The sequence below is a fragment of the Lycium barbarum genome, chromosome 8 (assembly GCF_019175385.1).
Source record: "Lycium barbarum isolate Lr01 chromosome 8, ASM1917538v2, whole genome shotgun sequence".
In the NCBI taxonomy this organism is placed as follows: domain Eukaryota; kingdom Viridiplantae; phylum Streptophyta; class Magnoliopsida; order Solanales; family Solanaceae; genus Lycium; species Lycium barbarum.
In genome coordinates, this window is record NC_083344.1 from 12,370,719 (window position 1) to 12,378,867 (window position 8,149).

General features: G+C 40.5%; 1 non-coding gene across 1 annotated transcript; it reads right to left on the reverse strand.

The window, feature by feature from the left end:
- Positions 1 to 1,667: 1,667 nt before the first annotated feature.
- On the reverse strand, positions 1,668 to 1,774 carry LOC132608465 (small nucleolar RNA R71). Its single transcript, XR_009570384.1, has one exon. It is a non-coding gene; the product is annotated as a small nucleolar RNA R71 (small nucleolar RNA).
- Between the last annotated feature and the right edge of the window lie 6,375 nt (positions 1,775 to 8,149).

The following is an 8,149-nucleotide window of genomic DNA, read 5'->3' on the forward strand; positions in this document are numbered from 1 at the left end:
TGTTTTTCAAATTCCAAACACAACTTTGTATTTGAAATTTTCATGGCCAAACGTTGATTTTTCTAATAAAGTGAAAACGTTTTCCGGGAAAAAGTGAAAAATGTTCATGGCCAAACGGGCCCTTAATTTGATTTGGGATTTTCCATCCAAATAGGGGTACGGGTGTTAACTTTGTTGATGGCCAGGGTATGTTTGTTCACTTTCACTAACGGAGGATAAAGTCATCTATTAAAATAAAGTAAAGGGGTATATTTGACCCTTTTCCATTGATTAAAGCACCTCCTAATTCTTGCTAAGTAACTAATTGAAATAAATAAATAATTTAAAAATTATACAACCAATAACAACTTCTTGAAGTTTCCAACTCAATAATTAGTAATAAAAGTAAAATATGTATGAATAAATTATCTCTTGATTTTTTAAATCGGACAGCTAAAACTGAGCATCTATTTGGCGCAAGTAAAACTGGACGGATGCAGAAAAAGGGTCAAAAATATCTCTCTACTTTGGAAAAAGGGCTAAAAATATCCTCCGAACTTATTTTGGGTCAAAAATACCCTCCCGTTATTAAACTTTTCAAACATACGTCTCTTTTAAAAGAAATATCCGAACGCTCCAAATGCCCATTTTTTGACCCGATCCAACTTTAACCCAACCCACTAAAATATTAACCCCTAATCAACCAAACAATAGCCAAACATTAAACATTCCCTCATCGATCTTAGAGAGAGAAAAGTGACCGACTAACTGACGATGATGATAATAACAACAACAATAATAACCAAGACGACGAAGACGAAAAGCATGCACTACCAATTTACTTAATTCCTTGTTTATCCCCCTTTAAAAAAAAAGTTAAATTGATGTTTAGTTGGAAAGATATATTGCATTGTAGCTTTGCAGCTCTTGCTCAATATCTTTTGATTGAGTATTTTCCGTAATACACAAATCCTTTAGTAATGGAATGAAATTAGATGAAGCTGCCCGTGCAATTGTATGCCCGAATTCAATATATCCATTATTTGCACCCAAGTCAAATGATTTTGAAAAGTATTTCAATATTGCAAATGAGAGCTATGTACCATACCTATAAGCAAAGACAGGTAAGTCAAAAATCTTTGTAACTCCTCAATAAGAGAGCAATTACACATAATTCATAAATACAGAAAATTAAGAATAAATATCTAGAACCCATAGTGGTTTCTCATATCCACTAGCAAAAGCTCTCGCTCCCAAAGAAGAACAAAAAAGATAAGAGACAATGATGTGCCGTGAATTTTGGCACATTTTATACCTTTGTAACTAGAAGTGTTGCTTGTATTAAAGTGTTTTTATATCGTTTCTTATGTTATTTTTGTGTTTTATAGGGTTAGTATAATAAAGATCGGAAATGATAAAGAATGCTGAAAAACGGACAACTTGAAGGTTATTTCCGAAATTCTTCAGAGGATTGTCCACTTCGACATTTTAAGAACTTCCTGCACACATGTACTCAACAATCCCAAGGTGTTGTTTCTGCTGATGCACTGCGATTACGGGTCTTCAAATATTCCTTGGCTGGCCAAGCAAGGGAATGGTATGAAAAGCTTCCCAGCAATTCTATCCATACCTGGAGCGAGCTGGCCAACACATTTCTGAAGAAGTGGTTCCCACCGAGTAAAAAGGCTGAACTTCGAGATAAGATCTTTGAGTTCAAACAACTGCCGGGGGAACAATTATATTCTGCATGGGAGCGGTTCAAGTATTATCTAGCTCAATCTCCAACTCATGGGTTTCCGGATGCTATTCTCACGGAGAAATTCTACAAGGGCTTAGACACAATGAATCAGATTGCTGTCAATACTGCCGCAGGAGGATGCTTCATGGACAAGTCATTTATCGCCATCACCCGCTTGCTGATAAACTCACCACCCACAATCAAGCTTGACATTCAACTGATAGTGAGAGCGTCTCTTATGGTAGTCCATCACTAGCTGTCGTTGTAAAAGAAAACCATGAGAGAGATCATGCCTTTGCTCAATTGTAAACCACGGTGGATCTATTATCAAAGAAGTTGGCAGAAAAGGATGCACAAGGGGTAAATGTTGTGGAGGAGTTACCACCTCTTCCTCAGGGCATGTATCAAGTCCCTGAAGGGATGTGCCAAGATGGGCAACAACAGTATGAACATGCTAATTATGTCAACAACTCGCAAGGGGGCTATCAAAGGCAAAATTATCAAGGTCCAGGCCATCACCCATGGAAAAAGCCTCAACAACAATTTCAAGGGAACAATTATAGCAGAAATGATCAGGGAAATCCAAATCAAGGGAATTACAACAACAATAATTATGGCAACAAGAGCTCGAACCCCTACATTCCACCTAGGGGGCAAGCATCAAATTCCCAATAATGGAGAGACAATTCAGCTAGCAACTCTGCTGGCAACACTACTAATGATTCTGCGGAACTGAAAAGTATGATGCAGAAAATGCTAATGAATCAGGACAGAACAGAGAGCACAATCAAGGGAATGTCTCAGGTTCAACTATCTCATTCAGCTTCCATTCAGAAGCTTGAATCGCAATTCAGAAACCTTTCCAGAGAAGTGCATACTCCTCAACGTGGACAACTACCAAGTGATACAGTTCCAAATCCAAAAGGTAGTGGAGTAAACACTGTGGAGCATGTAGCTGCTCTTAGTACCAAAAGTGGAAAAATACTTCAAGGTGCTAATAAAAAGGTGATTGATCTTGAGCCAATTGTTGAAGAAGAAGCGCAGCCTGATGTGTCTGATGATATTGTGGAGGTAGAAGCAGAGGAGGAAGTCCCTATTATAGCTGAAGAGGAGCAGAATCTTGATAATCTCAAGGCACAAGGAGAAAAACAGGAAAAGGGGAAGGCAAAACTTTCTGGCGCTCTTCGCCCTTTGAGCCAATTGTTCAAATCGTCACCGCCATTCCCTCAAAAGCTAGTGAGAAAAACAGAAGATGACAAGTGCTTGCGATTTTATGATCAACTCAAGCAGTTGACGATGAACATTCCTTTCATAGACGCTGTCCAAGAAATGCCTGGCTTTGCTAAGTATTTGAAGGATCTCTTAACAAAGAAGAAGAAGCCATTGAAACACGACACTGTGGGTATCACTCATCGCGTTAGTGCTATTCTTTCCAAGACCACAGTGCAAAAAAGAGAAGATCCTGGAGCATTCACAATTCCAAGCACCATAGGGCAGCAGGATTTTGCCAGGGCTTTGTGTGATAACGGGGCTAGCATAAATCTTATGCCCCTGGAAATTTTCAAGAGATCGGGACTAGGGATGCCAAGGCCAACTACCATGAGGTTGCAGATGGCTGACAGATCGATAAAAAGGCCCGTGGGGGTAGTTGATGATGTGCTTGTTCAAATCGGGGAATTCCTACTGCCGGCAGATTTCGTGATTCTTGACTGTGCTATTGATCAAGAAATTTCTATTATTCTGGGAAGACCTTTCCTTGCGACAGGGAGGGCTCTTATGGATTCCGAGAAGAATGAGATCAAGTTCCGGGTGAACGATGAGAAGGTGACTTTTCACGCCAGCAAAGGCATGAAATTACCTAGTCCTTATCAAAGTATTTCAGTCATAAATTCTGTTGATGAGGTGGATGAAGCGGTAGAATTCAAAATGGAGGAAGAATGTTTGGGTGAAGCATTATCGGCCATTTTGATGAATTTTGATGCAGAACAAATGGAGGGATATATTGAGACATTGAATTCACTCACCGGTCTGGGGTCTTACTCTTATGAGCCCAAGAAACTGTCTCTTGATTTAGAGAAACGAACAACTCCTCCAGCAAAACCATCAATTATTGAGCCACCGAAGTTGGAACTCAAGCAACTTCCATCCCATCTTAAATATGTGTTTCTTGGAGAAAATGCTACCCTCCCAGTTATTGTGTCATCCCTGCTGAATGAGGGCCAAATTAAAAGACTCATCGCAGTCTTGAGGAAGCATTTGAGAGCTTTGGGGTGGACTATTACATACATCCGGGGGATTCCCTCCGAAATTTGTGAGCACCGAATATAGTTGGAGGAGGAAAGTTCGCCTAGTGTTGAGCATCAGAGAAGATTAAATCCACCGATGCAAGAGGGGGTGAAGAAGGAGATTATTAAGTGTCTAGATGCTGGGGTGGTTTATCCGATTGCCAACAGTCCATGGGTAAGTCCAGTCCAGTGTGTGCCAAAGAAAGGGGGCATCACTGTTGTCCCTAACTCTAAAAATGAGTTGATTCCAACAAGAATTGTCACCGGTTGGAGAGTGTGTATGGACTACCGGAAGCTGAATACCGCATCTTGCAAGGATCACTTCCCTATGCCTTTTATTGATCAAATGCTTGATCGGCTAGCCGGAAGGTCTTATTATTGTTTCTTGGATGGGTACTCAGGGTACAACCAAATATACATTACATTGGAAGACCAAGAAAAGACTACTTTCACTTGTCCCTATGGGACATTCGCTTTCAACCGGATGCCATTTGGTCTTTGCAATGCCCCGGCTACTTTCCAACGATGCATGATGTTTATATTCTCTGACATGGTTGAAAACTTTCTTGAAGTCTTCATGGATGACTTCTCTGTGGTGGGAGATTCATTCGATGAATGTTTAGACCATCTTGATCGGGTGCTACAAAGGTGTGAGGAGACAAACCTCGTGCTCAACTGGGAGAAGTGTCATTTTATGGTAAATGAGGGAATTGTCCTTGGCCATAAGATTTCCGAAAGAGGGATTGAGGTTGATCAAGCCAAAATCGATGTGATTTCACAACTCCCTCCACCCATTTCAGTAAAAGGAGTTCAGAGTATCGTGGGACACGCCGGATTTTATAGAAGATTTATCAAAGACTTCTCCAAAATTGCAAACCCAATGTGCAAACTCCTGGAAAAAGAGTCCAAATTCAATTTTGACGAAAAGTGCATCAAGGCTTTCGACGAGTTGAAGCTGAAGTTAACCTCCGCACCTATTGTTGTGTCCCCGGATTGGTCACTGCCCTTTGAATTAATGTGTGATACCAGTGGTCTTGCAATTGGCGCTGTGCTTGGTCAGCGGCTCAACAAAATCTTGCATCCAATTTATTATGCTAGCAAAACATTAAATGGAGCTTGACTGAACTATACAATAACGGAGCAGGAACTACTTGCTATTGTTTATGCCTTTGAAAAGTTCCAGGCTTATTTGTTGGGTGCCAAGGTAGTGGTTCACACTAACCATGCTGCCTTGCGCTACTTGATGGCTAAGAAGGATGCTAAGCCTCGGTTGATAAGATGGGTGTTGTTGCTACAGGAATTTGACTTTGAAGTCAAAGACCGAAAATGGTCAGAAAATCAAGTAGCTGACCATCTCTCCAGACTTGAAGCACCAGGGAGACCGATTGATGTGTTGGATATTGATGACACTTTTCCGGATGAATTTGGTCATCTCCAATGATGTGGCACCATGGTATGCCGACATTGCCAATTATTTGGTAACTAGCATCGTTCCTGAAGATTTGAAAACATATCAAAAACAGAAATTCTTGAGAGATTGCCGACAGTATTATTGGGATGAGCCTTACTTATTCAAGACTTGTGCAGACAATATGATTAGAACATGTGTGGCTGAATCTGAGGTGACGGATATTTTGAAGGCTTGTCATGATTCTCCGATTGGTGGGCATCACAGTGGAAATAGAACCGCAGCCAAGGTGCTAGAGTGTGGCTACTACTGGCCAGCCATTTATCGTGATGCAAATATGTTGGCACGTTCTTGTGATAAATGCCAACGCCAAGGCACAATAGGTCGGAGGCATGAAACTCCGATGAATTTTGTTCTTAAGGTGGAGCTCTTTGATGTATGGGGGATTGATTTTATGGGGCCCTTTGTGAGCTCCTACGGCATGAAATACATTCTTGTTGCGGTGGATTATGTCTCCAAATGGGTGGAGGCGGTGGCCTTGCCTAACAATGATGGTTGGAGAGTCAATGCCTTTCTAAAAAATAACATCTTTACTAGATTTGGCACTCCTAGAGTTATTATTAGTGATGGTGACTCTCATTTCTGCAACAAACCATTTGCTGATCTTTTTGAAAAATATGGCGTGCATCACAGGGTTGCCACTCCATATCATCCTCAGACGAGTGGTTAGGTTGAGGTCTCAAACAGAGAGATAAAAAGCATCTTGGCGAAGACGGTCAATGTGAATCGCACTGACTGGTCCAAAAAGTTGGATGATGCTTTATGGGCATATCGCACGGCGTTCAAAACGCCTATTGGGACTTCACCGTATAAGTTGGTATTTGGGAAGGCATGTCATTTGCCTATTGAGCTTGAGCATAAATCCCTTTGGGCATTGAAAAAGCTGAATATGGATTGGCATGAAGCAACAAAGCTGAGGTTGTTTCAAATCGACGAGATAGATGAATTTAGGTACAATGCCTATGAAAGTGCAACATTGTACAAGGAAAAGATGAAATACTATCATGACTCGAAGATCCTAAAAAGGGATTTTCAGTCAAAGGACTTGGTCTTGTTGTACAATTCACGCCTAAAGTTCTTTCCGGGCAAGTTAAAGTCTCGGTGGTCTGGTCCTTTTGAAATCGCAAATGTTTCCTCAAATGGAAGCGTCATTGAGGTGAAATCTGAGGATGGCACTTGGACTTTTAAGGTAAATGCACAAAGAGTGAAGCATTACCATTGGTGTATTAATGATGGTAAGGTCGTTGATAGGTATCGTTTGAAATAAGGTCGTTGATAGGTATCGCAAGTGTTTTTATATCGTTTCTTATGTTATTTTTGTGTTTTATAGGGTTAGTTGAATAAAGATCGGAAATGATAAAAAATGCTGAAAAACGGACAACTTGGAGCTAAAAGACGGTCCGTAACTCATGTTACGAGCCGTAACGTGATCCGTACCAGAGAGGTACGTGACGCTACGAAGGACGGTCCGTAACTCATGTTACGGTCCGTAACGTGTATCGTAAGCTGAGGGAAATTTCCAGAGAGTGGCCTAAGTAGTGTCACAAGTTACGCCCCAGAAGGACGGTCCGTATCTTAGGTTACGGGGCGTAACGTCGAGGCGTAACGCATTGGCCACTGAAGACTGAGGCCATGATCCGCTGGGAGATACGGACCGTAACCTAAGTTACGGTCCGTCGCATAGTGGCCGTGACATCATGCTGACAAAAGGACGAACCGAAGGACGGACCGTAACCTGTGTTACGGTCCGTAACGATGCCGCGTAAGGGTGTTTTTGTCCAGAAACATGACGCGATTTTTGGCCCTATAAATACTTAAAGTAGGGTTTTAAATTCATTATTCATATTTCTCTTGGGAGCATTAACTTTAGGTCTTTAATATTAGAAGTGGTTGGAGCATTTAAAGCAACAACTTCACCTTCATTCCATATTGTATTCGCATCGTAAGTATATTATGTTAACTTTCAAGCTTTCTTTGTTAGCAAAAAGTATGAGTAGCTAATTTTAACGCTACGGTTGTGGGTCTCATGATGGATATTATGTGAATGGGTTTCTACTATTGATATATGCATAATGGTTGTTATTATTTATTCTATCTTTGTGCGTTATCGTTGGGTAATGATTGCAAGCATTAGCCTAAGCCATTATATTAACTTTTCTCGGGAAAGAGAGCTAATATTGGTAAGATTGAATAACAATGACTCGAGGCGTTAACCCTCGTTTAATAGACTAACTTAGGAATAAGAACATGTCTAAATTGACATTATTGGTCGCTCTTCGATTGCAACTCTTTTATATTAGGAAGAATCATAAAGAGGAAATACGGCTTAACTGTTGGGAAACATTAGGAAGTCCTTAAGAGATCAAGTGCATATTCATAGAACAACCATTAGAAATATATCACATTGAAACCTAAAGCATAATATCTAATCAAGTTGGGGAACACAACCTTAGTCTCTATCTCGCATTAAGTACAATTCTAGTCAAAGTATTCAATTACATTATTCAACAAATATTTCAAACTATCAAAAATAGGATTAAAGCCTTTAAAGACTAGTATCGCATACGATTAGTATCCTTTTCTCTCCATATTCCCTGTGGGATTTGACCCCAACCTTGTTTGGGTTACTATATTTGACAACGTCCGTTTTACGTCATTAATAGGTGTAATTTGAGCGTA